Source organism: Apodemus sylvaticus, chromosome 1, assembly GCF_947179515.1.
Source record: "Apodemus sylvaticus chromosome 1, mApoSyl1.1, whole genome shotgun sequence".
NCBI classification, from domain to species: Eukaryota; Metazoa; Chordata; class Mammalia; order Rodentia; family Muridae; genus Apodemus; species Apodemus sylvaticus.
In genome coordinates this window covers 1,465,313-1,484,423 of record NC_067472.1, presented here as the reverse complement: position 1 = coordinate 1,484,423, position 19,111 = coordinate 1,465,313, and positions in this window count along the sequence as shown.

Here is a 19,111-nt window from a genome sequence, read left to right as displayed (position 1 = left end):
ATCTTTTTGTTTGTTTGTTTGTTTGTTTTTTGTGAGACAGGGTTTCTCTGTGTAGTTCGGCTATCCTGGAACTCACTTTGTAGATCAGGCTGACCTCGAACTAAGAAATCTGCCTGCCTCTGTTTCCCAAGTGCTGGGATTAAAGGCATGTGCCACCACCACTTGGCTTCAGATCTATCTTTAAAGCAGTGTTTCCTGACACTATTGATATCTTAGCTTGACTATGGGTGTCCTCAAATGGATGTTAACAGTAAGTCTGACCTCTTTCAACCAGATGCCAGCTGCAGTCCCACCCATTTGTGACAACCAAAAATGTCCCCAATCTTTGGCAATTATTCCCTCTGTGAGTGGTTACTATCCATATTGGAGACACACTGTTCTCATGGTGGAAAGGGAAAAGACACCTCTCCCCTACCTCCTCCTCCCAATTGCATAAGCAGCACTGGCCAATAGAAAAATAAATAAATAAGATCCCAAGACCAGAGCTGAACATCTGACTTGGCTTCCTTAAAGGAAGGACCAGAGGAAGCTGTTCCAGTGTCTATGGTCCCTACCCTTTAGGACCTTAACTGCCAGCTGACATGCAGTGATTATCCTAGGACCTGTATAAGGTTGGTATGTAACATTTAGTAGGGATATATTCCTCTAAATTGGGGACCTCTGTTCTGAATTCTGTAAAGACAGCAGCACGAGACTAGGGAGATAGTTCATGAGGCCCAAAGTCTGGATTTCCTATATGACATGTTCCTATAACTCTATATCTGGAGGAGCAGAAACAGAAGGATCCCCATGGGTTGGTGGACAGCCAATAAAACTAAATCTGTGAGCTCCATGTTCAATGAGAGACCTTTTCCAAAACACAAGGCGGTGATTGAGGAAGACACCTGACTTCAGCTTGTAGTATCCACAGGAATATACATGAGCAAGTTCACCTGTACTCACGTGGTCCCCCACATCAGCTGTTCCCTGCACACATACCCTCTCTACACCCAATAAATGAATATTTCAGAAGCATAGTGAAATTAAAATATGCAGGTTCAAGTTCAGAATCAGCCGAATCCCTAGCATTATTTAAGCAAGTCAGGACAAGCAAAGAGAACAGCCTCACTTGCACACAGTGGTGACCACGTAGCACTCTGTTGGAATCTGGACATAGGTCATCCCATTTTATACCTACAGCAGACCTGTGAGCTTGGCTTCTCAAACCCACATGGCCAATTCATGTTCAACACGTGACAGACTCTCTGTCTTCCAATCCGCCTATTATTCCCATACCCTGCCTCCTATGCCCTATGATTCTCAAAGGAGGCAGGGAAGGTAAAACACTGAGATATGACATCTCAACTGGGAAATGAGGGGAGCCCTCCACAGCTGACCAGGGCTGGTGGGTTTTTGTTTTTTGGTTTTTTTTTTTTTTTTGGCTGCTTTTATTTATTTATTTATTTATTTTTTAATAAACATGGCTAAATGTAAGATCTGGAGTTAGAGTGCTTTACCTCAACCAAGTGTTACAATGCAGGAGTGTCTGGCCACCTCTAGACCAATTTAAACAATGAATATGATAAGTGGAGGTCAGGAAACAAGTGTTACCACAGTCAGGGGCAATCTGAGGTTGATTCAGTCTGCAAGGTCTGTGTATTGTAAAGGTTGCTGTAACCGATTTCTGATGATTTAACAGGAGGCTTAGAATACTGCTCCATTCTCAGAGTGCAATAAACCCTAAAGGACATCCTGTCAGAGAAAGGAGCATCAAATCCTCATGACACCCTCTGTGGGTGTCAGGGTCACTTTGAGCTCCGAGAGCTCCTGGGGGATTGGCCATTCATTTTCACTTGTAAACCCTGGTTGTCTTTGTGGTCACTGGCTATTTAATTTCAACCAAGAAATGGAGATTTGTTAATGTCCTTCTTTCACTTCATATTGATAATACATATACAATAATACATTGATGTTGACATGCGTTAACAGCATGCATAGTTGGGTTAAGTGGGATATTTCTACTTCTGTATAAAATATGCACCGGAAAACCAAACCTCCCTTATCCACCCCTCCCCTGGACCACTTTTCTCAAACTCTACCAGTCACTGTTACACTATATTTCTATAGGATTGTTAAAAAGCATTTTGAGAGTCAGACGTAGTAGAACTCAGGAGGATCTCGACGATTTCCTGGCTCACCTCTACTACGAAACAAGGCCCTGTCTCAAATAACACAACAATTATTCTGTGACAATGCCAAATAGGGAGTTTGGGGTTCCTGGCTGAATGCCTGTTGCCTTGGATGGTCTGGGGCCATGGTACTGGCAAGTCAGTGAGGTTGTGCGGCATTCTGGCACTGGCTCTCACAGCACCGTGACCTTGAGTGTTGGCTCCTGTGTCTAAAATGGGGACATAATGGTGCTGACTCCTCCTGGGCATTGAGATCCAGATGTACGCCAGAGGCTTCTGGCACAAGGGCCAGTGCATAAGCAGATAGTGAGGAGATATTTTTGTTGTTCCCAATTATCATCATCTCCTATACTCCTCAACTGCTAAAGCCATGGCATGACAACTGCAACATCCTTGAGGACACACACCCTTTGCTGTCTATGTTTTGGGGACTCGTGCTCATACATATACCATATACAGTGGCATACATACGCATCCTGCTAGTCTGGCTTCTCAGCCACACTGAGAGAGAAGCATAGCTCGGATTTCCCTTTCTTGCTTCCCACGTGCCTGCTCCCAGTTGGCATGTCATTACCGCTGATCCTTCGGCTGATCCTGGCCAAGTTCTTGCCTCTTCTTTCTGCCTCCTCCCTCCTCGCTGCCCTGTGCTAGCTCTCAGCAGCCCATAATCTTCTGCTCACACTCCATCCATTCACCACCTCCCCACATGAGGCACATTCCCCACCTGCCTTCCAAAGCTCCATCTTCCCTGTTGTCTGTAGTGTCTTCTCACCCAGTCCATCATGTCAAACTGGCTTCAGAGTCTTCCTCCTGAGTACCCTGCAGGGTGCTGGGGTCCTGCTCCCCGGGCTCAGTTGCCAGGATAGCTTTACCATTGGAAGTCCACTACTCGGGTCCTGCCAGATCAACCTAAAGGTTTAAAGGGCCAACTTGGTGCTTTAATTAAAAAAAAAATCACATAGTACATCTCGAGACTTTATTATGTGCTTGTAAGTCACCTGTGCTCTCTCATGGAGTGTTTGGCAGATGTTACCATTGCCTCTGTTTTTAAGTGATAGTGGGAAGACTCACAAAGGCCAAGGCCCTTGCCGAGTTTGGAGAATTAGCGATAAGGGATAATAAGTTATCAGGGATAAGGGAGTATATCCAGCTCCAGGCCCTTGCTCTTAACTCCAGGGCGAGGAAGAGAAGAAGAGGCTTTGGGTCTTATTGTTCCCTTGAATCAGCCATTCAGAGAAGGAGGACAAGAGAGGAGATGAACTCTCAGGGTTGCCTCTCATGGAAGCCCTCCAGGACACCCATCTCTAGCCTCAGCTAAATCTGTCCTCTACCTGCCTATCTTCTCACCCCTACAGGGTTCCAAAACAATGGCCAGACACAATGAGCTAACCTACAGGAGAAGGTGTCAGCTACCTGGAAACAGCTCAAGCTCTCCTCACCCCTAGGCCTAAGCTGCCATTTAGCCTGTTCCCATTCCCTCCCATCATTAAAAGTGTCAGCCAAGAATCTGTTCTTGGGAATTCCCCCAGGGTGGGGCCCTCACATGTGTCACTCAAAGGACCTTCTCCTCTTCTAGTCCCTGAAGCACAGAGATAGCAGCATCTTCCTCCTAGGGCAGGGCAGCTGCTGAAAAGGTAGGCGGCTCTTTCTCCTCACCTGGGAACCCAAACTGGAACAATACAGGACTTGTGAGGTGGGTGTGATGGTTAACGTCCAGAGTTGTGAACCCAGGGACTTGTATATCCTGGGTCAGACTTCCTGGAGGGATAGGCCACGCAGGATGAGATTTCCTAGAGACAAGGTAATTTCTTGGAGACAAGGTGGTTCCTTCTCTGAGTAATGCCAACAGCCAAGACCTCTGATGTAGCTTTTCTTGCTTTGTTAGTTCATCCTGAAAAAATTGAAAGATAAAATGCAAAGACTTTTGCAAGGTCAGTCAGGCACAGGTTGTAGAACAGAAGCTAAATCTAGCTTGGTCAGATATAAACACTATGCTTTTATGTCCCTGGGGTGGTGAGGGGTGATGGGGAAGGGCAAACAAGCCAATACTGAAGGGGGCAGTGGTGTCAGCTATGATACTCCTGCTCTGTCCTCATGATGTCCTCACCAGAAAGGTGTACCAAGTGGTGCTGGTCAGAAAAATGTCAGTCATTGCCTGTGGATGGGCTCCGTCTTCGATCCTGCTCTGAGTAGAAATGGTTTTCTTGGCACTACCAAGAAATAGGTGAGATATATCAAAGTGAAAACACCCTAGATTGGCCTTTCCTTATCGTGACTGGGGAAGGAGGTGACAGAGGGGCTTTGGGCTCAGAGGAGAGAATTCACTGTGGTATGGTGGAATATTGGGGAAGCAGACTTGACAAGATAGTGAATTTGGGACTGTTCATTCCAGGAGCTGCTTGTAGTTTGTGGACACTGGTTTCTAGTCATACCTTGGAAGCCCCATGTCTCAAGAAAGATGACCAGACAATGGCCAATGATTTAAAATTTAAGTCTTCCTTTTAACAACTCTCCCTGAAGCACCCTAGGGTTGTTATAGCTCTTGTGGGGGGGGGGGAGACTGAGCAGGTCCTAAGCCTCCCTTGCTGTGTGACACCTCAGTTTTCACATCTGCAAAATAAGGCAAGTGGCTATTTCTAGAACTTAGCATGGTGACTGTTGGTTCAGTCATATATAACCACCATGACTCAGCATTATCCTTTTTGTGACCAGAATCCTCGCAGGAACAGGAGCACAAGATTACCATAGAAAGAATGCCCCAGTAGCTGTTATTAATCTTCAATTGTCTGGTGTCTGGGTCTCCCTTCTCAGTCCCTCAGAGTCACAGGGCAGATCATCAGCTCTGTACAAGGCCTTGTATGAGGAAGCAGAGTTGAGAAGGAGTGGAGCCCAGGGTGCAATTGGCTTGGCTAGTTGTTCAGCCAACAAAGATTTTTGTTAGAAAACTATATCATCTTCAATATATCTGATTTCAGCTCTGATACTTAGTCACTGGATAATCCGGGCACTTTGTACCACCATGTCTGCTGTGGACCTAAATAAAGGACCTATTTCTAGCATGATACACTATGCATTGAAAGCAGTTACCACGGTAGCTTCCATATGCCACTCCTTCCTAGATCTTCATTTTCTTTTCTCCTCTACCTAGGTGTTTGTCCCCATTTCCCATCCTGCAGGACCTTTGATGATCCTCCTTGGACCATCTGGGCCTTACACTTGGCTGCAATCACAATGTCTGGTGATATGAGGCATCTCTCATGGCTGACCATCTGACTAGGAAAAGAAAATCATGAAGTATCCATGGACTGCAACTGGGCAAGAGTTCCCCAGACCCGAAAGTAGACATGGAAAGCAGAGGTTGCTTCTCAGGTGGAGCAACTCTCCCTCCTGTCACCCTCAGAGAAAGAATCTAGGACTGCCCCAGTCTTGAGCTCCTGTCTCATACAAGGGTGCAGATGCTGAGCCTACAGGGATGTAAGGCTACCGAGCATGCACAATTCCATCATGAGGGCTGTGCTCTGGTTCCAGGACTTGGTTCAAGTGTTGTCATCTTCAGTCATTCAGTAGATGTGTTTCTGGTGTCTGAGGTGTGCTGGACTCCCTGGGTAACGAAAGCAAAGGAAGGACTAACAGACATAAATATTGCCCCAGTATGGTGTTGTAGATAGCAAAATGAAATAGGCAAAGACAACAACAAAAATAGCTAAGTATGCAAATGTGTAACTATGTAATTAGAGGTCAGAATAAATGCTACAAAGGAAATAGCCAGGGCATGAAGCAGAACATAACTGAAAAGGCACCTATTGATGCCACCAAGGAAGGCTGTTAAATAAGATGACACACAGATGCTTTGACAAGTCAGACTAGAGCTAAAGGATGAGAAAGGGGGAAGGGAGCTGCTGAGCAGGATACAGGGTGGAGTGCTGCACAGCTGAGAGGTAGGACCAGATGTAGGAGGAAAGAGGACTGCAAGTTGAAAAGGGAGGGACCATGTGGCACTCGGAAGCCAGGGTGAAGGGTTTGCTTGTGTTGTGGTTATGTTACACGTAAAACACATGATTACATCCATGTAAAAGGTTACCTGCAGATTGTATGTTTGAAACTGGTGGCACTATTTTGGGATGTTGTGAAGTCTTTAGGAGGTGGAGGCCATCTGGAGGCTGTACATCAACAAAGGGTCAGCCTTTAGGGTTATAGTTCTGCACCATTCCTGCCCAATGCCTGCTTGTGGGCGGCTGATAAATTATAAGCAGCCTGCTCATTCCCGAGGCCAGGCCTTCACTCCCCTTAAACCAGGAGCTCGAATAAATTCTTCCTCTCCCGAGTCTACTTACCAGGAATTGAGTCAAGATATTAGGAAATGAAAGTAACAAAGTATGTCACCCAAAGCACAGGGTGCCCATGTGTCAACAAACACACACTGTGCTTTTAAAGGTAGTGAGAACTGACTTAACCCTTGAGGCAGCCATTCAGAACCTTTTTGGTAAATGTGGATAATGTTGGAGCCACTGGGCCAGGTCTTGGTAAAATATCATAAGAACACCTGATAATAACATATGACTATCACTTCACCCACCACAGGACAGGAGTTTAAATAAGGTGCCACCTGGGCTGCCCAACGTGGACAATGACTTCAGATATAATTCCTGGGTGTGTCTGTCAATGTAACCCCTGAACAGCACTTTCTGTGGGCTACAAGAAACTTGTAAGGCAGCATGGCTTTATAGAAAATGATCTCATTTTCCTCAGAGTCCTGAAAACCTTGGATTTGAATGCCCTTCATCTCAGAATGGACTGTCTTCCCACAGGCTCTGTGGCACTCATGTAAGGTAATACATGGTAGATGCTCAAACACATAGTAGGCTCCTAATAAATAGCTGCTACCCACCTCTTTCTTTTGTCCACAGAAAATAGATTTTCTTAGAGGGGAAGGGAAAAGGCCCCATGTAATTAGCATTAGCTTTTTCCAACTTACATACATTCAGTCAATCTGGAAACACCCACTCTGCTCTAACACTGCCCTAATTACAAATCACAGCTTTGAATTCATTAGTCCAGAGTCCCCAGGGGCCCCCACAAAGGTGTGTTCTACAGGGCTCATGCGAAGCCCTCTGTGTTTGGCAGACCTCCTTTGTCATCCTGGTGCTGGGGGACAGGCCTGACAGGTGTTTTACAGCTCAGCTGGGTCATATCAAGTTCTTATTGAAAAATGCTTAAATTTCAGAAAACACCCTTGGTTTCACACTAGAGGCAAATCCATCAGAGGCAAGGCTAGTAAAACTGAACTTGATAGGATAAAATGTATCTTTCTTTGACATTAGTTCTATTGGAGAGATTTAAATGTTTAATGATTTAAAAATACACAGACGCACTCTAATATATCTTTTACACAGGGAAATCTTCCTTTAACGTGGAATCCTTGGGTAGATTTTCTTTACCTTGCTGAATTTTGAGGTCTAAGTTATATACTGAAATTCTCCAATGCTTAGCATGAAAAAAACTACTATGGTGGTTTTGTTAAATGTTCCTTCAAAATAGAAAAGTAATTACCATTGAAAATTGTTTGATGTGTGTATTAGTGTGTGTTTTTGTTTGTATGCACACAAGTGTGTATGTGATTGATGTTAGGGGTCTTATTCAATCTTATTTTTTGAGACAAGGTGCCTCTGTCAATGAAACTCCTGAACAGCATTTTCTATGGGCTACAGGGCCCCTGTGAGCAATGTGGGCCATCAATTTGGCTATATCAGCTGGCTAATGAGCCCCAGGGATACTCCTGTCTCCATTTCCCCAGTGATAGGTTTAGAGGCACATGCTGATAGACCCAGATTTTTAGAAAATAAATATGGGTAAAAAGAATTGAGAACTGAACCCAGGTGTTTCTGCTTGCTTGACACTTTACTGACTGAGCCACATCCCCAAGTCCAGACATTTTCTAGATTTAAAGTATATAATGAGCTTAAATGCCTGGTCTAGCCTGGTTCATTTAAATGCGTTTATTTTATTCATAATATTTAAATTTCATAAGCCCAATTTCTTCATTTAATAATGAGGCACCAAAGAGAGTTTTATAGCCTTTTTGGGTACTGTTCAGCAGTGTTGCATCTGGTGAGGCTTGAATCAGAACATTCCTAATAGTTACTAGAGAAGCTACAGCATTAAGGAAGCCTTTCTGGATGCAGGCCATCTGTCCAGGATTCCCTGGAGGGAGGCATTGGCGTCTCTCCCTTCATAGAGATCAGGGACCTCAGAAGTGGGATGCTCTGGACATTCCAGAGTCACCTTAGAACTTTAGTGCTGAATGTCTATTGCATCTGAAATTTAGACTGCTCTCCTCCTTATGCCCAGACAATGAGAATCAAGTTTGGGTCCTAGCTCAGGAATGAAATTGGTTTGTGTCGACCTTATCTGTTGGTCTGCAAATGGGCTAGTGAGGCTGCCCCAGCAGCACCATAGAGTAAAGCAAAGGAAGGCAAAACGGGGAGACAGAAAGAGACAGGCAGTTAGACAGACAAACAGACAGACAAACAGATGCACACAGAGATAGAAGTGGGGGAAGGAATAAGAGGGAGAGAGGAGAGTAAGAGGGAGGGAGGGGAGAGGAGAGAGAGCGGGGACAGGGCAAAACCAATGGGCTAAATTGTAGATTAGAAGAATATGTATATAAATGTGAGACTGTATTAGCATCAATACAAGTCATTGCTCTTAGAACATTTTAGACTTCCTGATTAGGAATGTTCAATCTGCATTATCAGTTGGATTCTTGTTTTAAACACATGTGCCACAATGACATAAGATGGTAGCCCAAGCGGACACTGAACTCAGTGAGGGGACACAAGAAGTCTATGTTGTGATGTTTCTGAAAATCTACGATTACGTTAAACTAAAACAAACATGCCAAATTCAACACACACTTATGACTATTCATTTTGGTTGGAAAAGCAAATGTGGAAAACATTCTTTCATTTCTTGGTAATTCACAAAGGATTATGGTTCCTATCAACTTTATTTACCAGGCAGTCACAGTAGCTTTGAACAAGAAGGGATGGGTGTGTGGCTAGGCCCAATCTTCTTGCGTACCAGGGAAAGAAGTGGAAGCCCATTAGGAAAACAAACAAACAAGCAAAAAACAGGAATAGGAACAGTAGCAGCTAAGGTGAAATCCTAGTATCTGATTTTTATAAAAGTAACATTATGTAACACCTTCTGTGTGCCAGGTCCTGTCCTCCACATTTTGCTTCTAAGTATCTCTGTAGCAACCTTCTAGGGGTCCAGGGACACCTACTATGCAACAGGTAAGGCTGTTCTTTCCAGCCTGAAAACTTGTTCTTTAACTTGTTGAATATCTTGTAGCCATTCCACCAGATCAGTGCTGTTTTCCCAATGAGGGGCTCCAGGTTAGTAGAATTGTCCTACCATGGCAATGCCAGATGGTATGGTGGTTTGAATGATAAGTGTTTCCCATGGCTTCTGGAGTTTTAGAAGAATGTGGGTATTCTGGACCACTGTGCTTGCTCTGCCATCAGCCTCTCTATACCAGTGCAAGAGGCCAGCAGGAACATTCTGGAAGAGTGGCCTGTTCATTTCCTACAGAGCAAAAAGCTCACAGTTCCCCTAGCTGTCTACACAGCTTCTTTTATTTCACACAGAGAAAAGATGTCTTTTCTCCATAATTCCTTGTAACTCAGGAGCTGACCTAAGGCTTTAAACCTCCTCAGGACATAAGATGACAATCAAGTTCATTTTACAAATTTCAAAGTGCTTCCAGTACCTAGCAAACAGTAACTGAATCAGTAAGATGTTAATGTATGACAATATTAGCTGAGGCTGATGTCTGCTGTGTTAACCAAAGTCTCCCTGTCCACAACCAAGGTCTGAAAAGCATGCTACGCATTTAGACATATTTGAGGGAAAACATGAAGCAATCATCTGTTTGTAACCCTCTTCCATATGTGGTCACAAATGGAACACATTGAGAGGTCATGAGAAATCAGGAGATTTAGTGAACAGGGCACAATACGGCTTTGTGGCCCGCTTTATTTTCTCATGACAATGTAAAATATAGATTGAGATGAACTAAAATCCCTCATATTTGGTTTTATAGCTCAAATTCATAAATTCTCTGCATTCATTAGAAAGTGATGGACTCTCTGCACCCACTTGAAAAGATAGCATCCCGAGGGATAGATACAAGAATATTAAAAGAGAGAGAGAGAGATCCTGATCAAAGAAATATTGCCTCTTTCCTCCTTTCATTGAGCAGATGTGCAATGTGTCCTGAGAAAGAAATAGAAGAATTCCTGAGTGATTTATGGGATGATCCAACTTTTCATGGAAGTTATTGCATGCCTGATAGCATGGGAGGGGGTTATTAGTTCCTAGTTGAAAATGACCAGAGAGGGTCTCATTCACTTCATCAATATGGCGCTTTTATAGGTTGTCAGGAAGGCAACACCAGGCAGCCACAACACGCTGTCTTGGAATCATTTCTCTATTAGATGGTTGCTTGTCTTTATCATCAAGACTTCTGGCTATTTAAAAAAAAGAAAGAAAGAAAAAGAAGACCTAGTACATGAGAGATGACGTCTCTTCCATGCCAGTGTCTGAGACATGAAAAGCAGATGCTTGGCTTACTAAACCTTCAAGTCTTGCTCAAACAGGTACTGCACAGACCCTAATTGCCACTAAAAAATGAAAACAGACACTCCCACTACATACATACACACAAACTTTTTTTTAGGCTGAAACTGAGTTTTGTATTTTTAAAGGAAGATACTGAGTACTATGCAGTGAGCTCCAGTCATCCTGATCATGCAATAACTGTGGGAGGGGTTCTCTGTATAGGATTTCCAGTAGGCTTCCTGCTATCCTTCTGTGGATGATGTCTTTATTCTATACATAAAGGAAAAATTATAGTACACACATGAACTTTTAAAAGAACATAAAAAGTTCATGTATATCTCATGGATGGGAGTGCAGAATGAAGAAGGTGCTCACTCATCAGCTCTGGGATACAGGCACAGAAACCACTGCAAAGTCTTAGACAGTCTTTCAGGTATGAGAGCAAGGTTACCAATGGAAACTTGTTTTTGTAAAATCTTATAACTCTGTAATGCTTTAAGGTTGCAAATGGAAACTTCTTGTCTAAAATCTTGTTATTCTAGAATGTTTTTCTGGGCTGTTAAATTACTAAGGATACTAATAATGATTACGTTCCTTGTGTTTTTTTCATCCTTTATGTGCCCCTTTCATTATGGGTGCTGAGAAAATTGTTTTAACTGTGAGCATGTTCCCCTGGCTCCTTCTGTAGTTGTCCCAGAAACCTACAGAAAAATCTTCTAGCAGAGTATCTACTATAGAAGGATTAGGAGGTAGATAACAATCTAACAATGTGTCCTTGCACAAATTCACATTTAAAAAATTATGTTATATTATATAGAATTATATTATATATTGTATACTATATGCTACATATATTTTGCTGATTGTATATTGAGACCATAGACTATAACATATATTATATGATGTCCTTTCTTTTGTGGGTTAAAAAAAAAAAGCAGCTTAATAATAGATGAAAGCAATCTAAGGCTCTCTCAAGGAGGAGGATTTTTAAAAACAAATCTTGTTTTGTTGGACTCTGAAAGGAAAGAGCTAAGGATTTTGAGAACTGGGGTTCCCTTGTGTATGAAATTGAAAGTCCAAACTTCTTCCTTTATAAAGGCAAGCTCACCACTAACATTCAGACACAACCTCTTGGCTACCTCTGTGATGTGATTTGCACATATAGCCTTAAACTCTGGCTTAGACTTTAGTCTCTCATTCATCGAGCTAGGGAACTCAGAATCCCATGTTGGCCAGTGTTACTAGGATTGAGGGCATTGTGCTATTTTCCCAGACTCAGCTGGAAATTTCTCAAGATCAAGATGAGGAAATGATTACAGTCAAATCCACTTGTCTCTTGTTCCCGCACCCTGAATTACAAGTGGTACAAGAGGTACGAAGGGTCCAGGGATATCCTTCCCAAGGTCTGCTTCAGCGCAGGTGGATGGGTGATAGATCCTTGCTGTATTTTATTTTGGTCTCTGATCCTTCTCCATTTGCATGCCTTCCTTGACAGATGTTTGTCTGAGCAAATCTGCTGCTGAGAGGATTTTCAAGTCACCCATCAGCAGGGTCAGGGACAAGCTCCCTTTCAGCCCTTTAGGTGGACAAAGTGTTGAAAGTCAAGGTTACCAGTACAGAAACATGACACACCTGCCTTAAGTCTTTGAGGCTACACTGTGGATAAAGATGTCATTGCATCTGTCTTATGATGTTACTGGAAACTCACCAAACTAAAAGGAACCAGAAATCTTATGATGGGGGAAAAAAAAGTCATGCCAGTCAGCCTAGAATCAGCTAATTGGTGCCTGGCCCATGACAGCCTGTGTCCAGGCTCACTGTGAACAGCAAACAGTGGGTTCCAGACTTGGATCTGAGGAGTTTGGTGGCCAGGTTCCAGCTTTGTTTGTAGGTGGAAGAGTACAAAGGACTTCGGAATAACAGACAGTTAAATATTTCTGACAATATGTTAGCAGACAATTGTTTTAAAAATAGTTCCATAGAACAAATAAGAACCATAAGTAGTATTTTCATTGATATATATTATATAGAATTGTTTTCCTAAATAATATTTTTACACATGTATATATTATTTTCATAGAACTATGTATTAAGGCTACTTTCCCCACATCTTCACAACAAAGTATGCAGGAAAAAAAATCTTTTAGTAGCAAAACTGTTTCAATTTTTTAATTTAATCTTATTTTATTTTATTTATTTTTTAAAGAAGGCAATTTATATAGTAACCCAGGCAATCCTTGAACTCCTTAGGTAGCTGAAAATGACTGAACTTTGAATTCTCTTTTCTCATCTATACTTCTGGGATTACAAGAGTGTATCACCAGGACTAATTTACAAGGAGAAAAATCTCTGGTCTCCACAGACCTTTTTCATTCTGCGCAGCCTCACGCCAGAGATATTGAGCAAGGAGCCCCTGGAGTTTTTGAAACTTGCCAAAGAATGATGGGAAGGGCACCAAGAAAAAGTAATATCAGTGACTTCTCGCTGGATCAGTTGGGGGCGGGGTTCATTATTCTGTTTATTTTCAACTCCTCCCATTTGAAGGCTGGTTGAAATTGTGTTTTCCCCTTCCCCCATCTCCCCGGTTCATTTTCAGTTTGTTGGTTTGTTTAAATCAACCCTATTTGCATACGGGCTTGATGATGAGCCTGGAGTTCTTGAATACAAGATGTATTTAAGTCCCCAGTGCTGACGCGATTACCTTTAGACTCTGGCCCTATGAACTTGGATTATTGAACTTGGTTTATTGAGCACTGTTTATTATCACTGTCACAGGACTTAGCTGAGAAGGTCATTTCTGACCCAGAGTGCCCAGTCGAGAGAGACAGAATGCGGGCTCTTTGGCCCATAAAAGAATGGGACCCACCTGTTCTCATTTCACATTGTCAGAAGATACAAAATGCTTTCGGATCTCAGCATAGGAAATGATTTGTAGGTTAGGTTGAAAAGATGCAAACCTGAGTCTCACTGTCACATCCATGGCCCTTTGGAATTCTGCTTTTAAGTCTAACTCTGCCAAGGAAGCAGTAAAATTTGTACACAGAGATTGACCCGCAGACCTGGTCATTTCAGCTTTGAACAGAGTGGCTAACGCCTGACCCACTGAGTGCTAGCTAAGGAAATTATATTATTATATGTGATGCCACAAACCCAAATAAGACCCTTAAGTCTTATTAAGGAAATTCCTCAGATAGAGGAAAATACGGCTTATTGGGTGAACTGTGTATTTTTTAAAGTAAGGAGTAAGCTTGATTTTATCACAATCAAGTCACACAATCCTCCACGCCGTTTGCAGTGTTTATACTTTTTAGTAATGCTTTGTATTTTTGCCAAAGCAAACCACGGGAAGTTGGGCAGACCGTCACATGGAGATAGCCATGGAGGTGGGGAGACTGCCGAGAGTAGCCATTAGCGTGGATTGTTTTTAATAATTACACACTACAGTCATATTTCTGAAACTCTTTACTACAAACACCTATATCTTGGATAACTTAAAATCCCAAACCAATAGATGTCATTTTTAAAAAGCTGGCAGATTTATTTACTAGTGTGATCTCATTTTCTATCTGAAACGTGGACTCTCTGTCAAGGGTACCAGAACAAATGTGTCTCCTGGCCCTGCTGTTCTAGGACCTGTATACAGTTGTCAAAAGGAAGGCTCCTAACATGCCTTCACAGCTCCCAGCCCTATATTAATGCCACGTGTGCTCCCATAAGGTTGGGTGATTAACTGACACACAATAATTGTTTCTACTCCAAAGTAGACATTTATTTCTCTCCACACACGAGGCTCTATTTCCCTAGCATTTATCACAATGGTCTTGTAAGGCTCGTCTCGGCGGGTTGTGTGTCTTGTACCTCTCTTTTTAATGCAAGCTGACCTAAATGGCCCCAGTAAGAAATTAAATATAATTACCTATAGGCTCGCACAGGGCAAATGAGATCACACGGGCTCCTGAAGCAGAACAAGGTGCTTGGAGGCCTCTGGTCCTTCCTCTTCCCCAGAGTTAATTTCTTCCCTCCTGGAGAACGCCTACACACAGCCTCACAATGACCTGTTTAGTCGGCAGTGGAAAATTATGTCATTTGCAAGTAAGCTTTCAGCTGTGATATTTTATAATTGTTAAGATGAAAACCCGATAGTCCTCTCCCCCTTCACATAAACTGCAATCCATCTTTAAACCTGTGATAATTCCCAAAACCTGCCGCTTAATAAACTAACAAACCCCAGGCCTATGTGATTTTACGGGGAGTCAATCTTTGATCAGCCAAGCTGAAATGGGTCTGATAAGGGGAAGCCCTTCCACTCCGGAGTCACCACTCGAGTGGGTTATTGCTGTTTCCCCCAGTCCTCGAGTGCCAAATAAGCAGAAGTCTTCCCAAGCTCCTTATCTCTTCCACTTTCTTCTTGAGATCTCTGTCGCTTTAATCCGGCATGTCTGCTGCTGGTTAACAAGGAAATCCTATGTCAATTATCGCCAACAACTTCCTGCTGAGAAGCAGTGGGGAATCAAAGCGTTTGAGAGCCTTTTCACACCAGAGAGTGGTGCAGGGCCTAATTAAATGGCCCTCATATCCTGCAGCCTGGTGGAGGCCTCTTGTGATAGATAGCTAATGAAAGATAGCCTCATTTGGCTAAGAAGTTTTGGAAGCCTGATGGCTGTCCATCAGGTTGCAGGTGCACCCTAAAGTGGAGCTGCTGCTCAGGACTCCTGAACAATGCAGAGGGGGCTGTCAGCACTGGACAGCAGGATGCTGCAGGCTGTATGGCTGCAGCTTGCTGCAGTCGGTCAAGGTGGTAGGGGTTGGATTTCAGGGAAATGCCCACTAGTCTTCAAAGAAGACCACTCCCCCGTGAAATTGGCCCCTTGGTTCCAATACAAGAGTCCCCCTCCCATCCAGGACTTATCAATTGGCACAATCTCATCTTTTGTGGGCTGGGGAGGTAGCTCCAGGGGCACAGTACTTGTGTGGCATGCAGGAAGCACTGAATTCAAGCCTCAGGCACTGCATCGACCAGGTGTACTGGAACAGGCCTATTATTCCAGTCCTTAGGGGTAGACTAATGCCCCTAAGTTATTAGGGATAGGTTCAAAGGCAACCCCAGCTACAAGTTAGAGGCCAGTCAGACTACTTGACACCCTCTCTCCCTGCCGTACATACCCTCCAAATTCAGGATTAAATCAGGTTCATTCTCTATTTTGTAATGAATAGTATTTTATGCCTTATGTCATCTCATAAAAGAGAGGACATTTTAAACCACAACAGAAGGAAATAGTAAGGACGTAATTTCAGAAGAAAAGGCCAACGCTCTAAATGGAATCAGCTTATGTCTATGAAACTCATTATGCTGTTCTTAGATCACATGGAGATTTCCTCTGCTATGGTGCTGCCACTTCATGTCAAGAAATGGCAATACTGAGTTTGATGTAAGAATAAGGGGCAGATAGTGTTGAAGTGATGGTTCCCCACATAGGCCACTCTTTAAAATTAGGTGGGGGAGCCTTGATAGCTTCCTACACCACCCAAGGTGTTTGACTGATATAATTAAGCATGCAGATATCAGAAGTTTTTAAATGTTTGAAAATCTACTGTTCTTTTTCTCTCTCCCTCCATCCCCCCTCTCTCTCCCATCTCTCTCTTTCTCCTGTGAGTGTGTGTGTGTGTGTAGGACAGAGGACAATGGGTATTCTTCCTTAGGCTTTGACCACTTTGCTTTTGAGACAGTCTCTCTTTGATCTGAAACTCACCAAATAGGCCAGACTGTCTGGCTAGCTAGCAAGGCTCAGGGATCCATGTGACCAATTTCACAAGCACTGTGATTACAATCATACACCACCATGTCTAGCCTTTTTTAAAAACCTGGGTTCTGGGGATTGAATTTGGGTCCTTTTGCATCAATTCTGGGTGTGTATATATTTCCTGTTTAAGCAGCTTTCTGATGATGCTATTGGTGGTGGCTCACAGACAACACTTAAAAGAATATTTTCACTACAAGATTTCCAGAGCTTTTCCTTGGACCTGCAAACAGTTTCCAGCCTGATTTCATGGCAGGGGGGCAATCCTTTCAAGATCAGGCTAGGAGGGGTCAATCCTTTCAAGATCAGGCTAGGAGAATTGTCTTGGATATGACTGATGCAGCTCTAAGGTTGGCTACAAATCTTTAACCTCGAGATAGCAACTGGTACATCTTGCTGTTTGTTTGCATTTGTGTTCTTTAGTTACTCTGGACATTCAGTGGTAGACCAGACGGCTTAAATTTGGCATAGGGACCCAGACAATGCTGGAGAATATAGTAAAACCAAGAATTTAATAGGACCCAATTACCATTGCCTTTTATAATTGTTCCAATTTAGCCTCATCTTGTCTACTGGCCAGTCCTGAAGATAACACTATGGAGACAGAAACACAAGCAGGATGAAAAACCTATCTTATTGGTTGTGGATAGCAGGGCTATAATGAGACCTACTCTCAGAGAAGCATTCCCTCAATGAGAAAGAAGGGAGGCTTGTAAGACTCCAGAAGTTAAGGAGACTTGCCTGGCTCAGAGAATCAGAGCTCACAAGGATATGCTCAGAGGTTATATAAGCAGCAAATAGTTGCTGGAGAAAAGGAGACTCTTCAATAGATCTGCCTGCAACTTGAGCAGAGCATTTCAGAGAGACAGCTTCATTAGTTAGCATTCATGTTGTGGTGGGGTTTATGGTGATACAGCTACCCAAGAGCTACAACAGGCATGGGCTGGTGTTTTTTTGTTGAATCTGTTTATTCTAGTAGCATTTTCCTTAGCCTTTCCGCTTCACCATAAGCTTCAGAACTTGCTTCTCTTGCTTTTGTTCTCACTAAAGCTCTGATCTTGGGAAAACTCCTAATTTTCTGTATACTCAGAGTCCTAATTTTATATTTGGGGTGACATTGGCTGCTTAATTCAGAGTATTGTTTAAAGATAGAATCAGCCTTAGCAAGGAAGCTGGTACTAACAAGCAGTTTGAAAGGATCATATCCTGTAGATGACTCTTTATTGTATGTCTATACATGCACATGTATATGTATATACATACACACATAATGTATGTGTGTGTATATGTGTATGTGTGTATGTGTGTATGTGTATATGTGTATATATGTAAGTCCATTGTACCTCTAGGTCCTCACACAATCTCAGCACACAAATTCCAAGAAGTCCCATCTAGCTGGCCAGTGTTGGTCCTGGAAACACAGAGTTTCCAGATGACACATAGTTGGTTCAGTCTTAGGCAGGATTTTCTTTTCCCAGAATAGCAGAGAGAATTGAGACAATGACATCCCAGAGGCTGAAAAATTCTCAAGTCCAAACATCTGGGGACCCATAAATTTGTAAAAGCAGAGGCCATATATGACATTTTGCTCAAATCCTTCATCAGGTTTTTAAAGAGCTGGGGCAGTTCTTAATTTATAACTTTGGATTTCTGGTTATATCAAAATGGGAGAGGAGGAAGTAACTCACACTCAATGGTGGCTTTTATGTATTCTAACTCTGACAAGACCATTAACACTGCATAGCCTGTGCCTAGAACACTTCCCTAAAATGTAACACATAATTTCCTTGAAGGTAGAACCCAGAAGACTAGCTTCAAAATTGGAAGCAAATCACAATTCCCTGTTTCAAGCCTAAGATGGCTTTAGAAGAATGTGCTCTCTCTCTCTCTCTCTCTCTCTCTCTCTCTCTCTCTCTCTCTCTCTCTCTCTCTCTCTCTCTCTCAGTGATTTAGTGTCTGGAACAACTGTAGTTGCTGCACCTGGGATTTGAAATGTTTCAGGATCTTCAGAGAAGCTGACAGGCAATGACAGAGTTAAAAACAAACGAACTAACCAACTATGGTGCCCACAGTAGACTAAAGAAGGTACTGAAGAGTCCACTGGAGGGAGTTGTGGAGCAAACCAAGCCAGAGCTTAAGCACAGGAACGTCAAGGAAGAATCATAAGTTCCCACTCGGGGATCAGTCAACCCCCATGGGGCAGACATCATGCAGGAAACAACCTTCCACCCCATCGAACCCTTTCATTGCTGTTGCTGAGGATATTGAGTTAATTTCTGAGCAAATAACAGTCTTGACTTCCATTTAACACCCGCTGCCCCCAAAGCTAATAACTGATATCAAGTTAATTTCATCTCCAACACTGAATCTATCCAATACTGTCTGTCTGACAATACTATATGGATGGTCTTATGTTACTATCCATCTCAAGATGATGTGAATACATTCTTTACATAGATTAGAATCCAAAGATCTTATAATAGCATTTAGAGTACTTCCCATGCTAGCTCCCAGCTCGCTTAT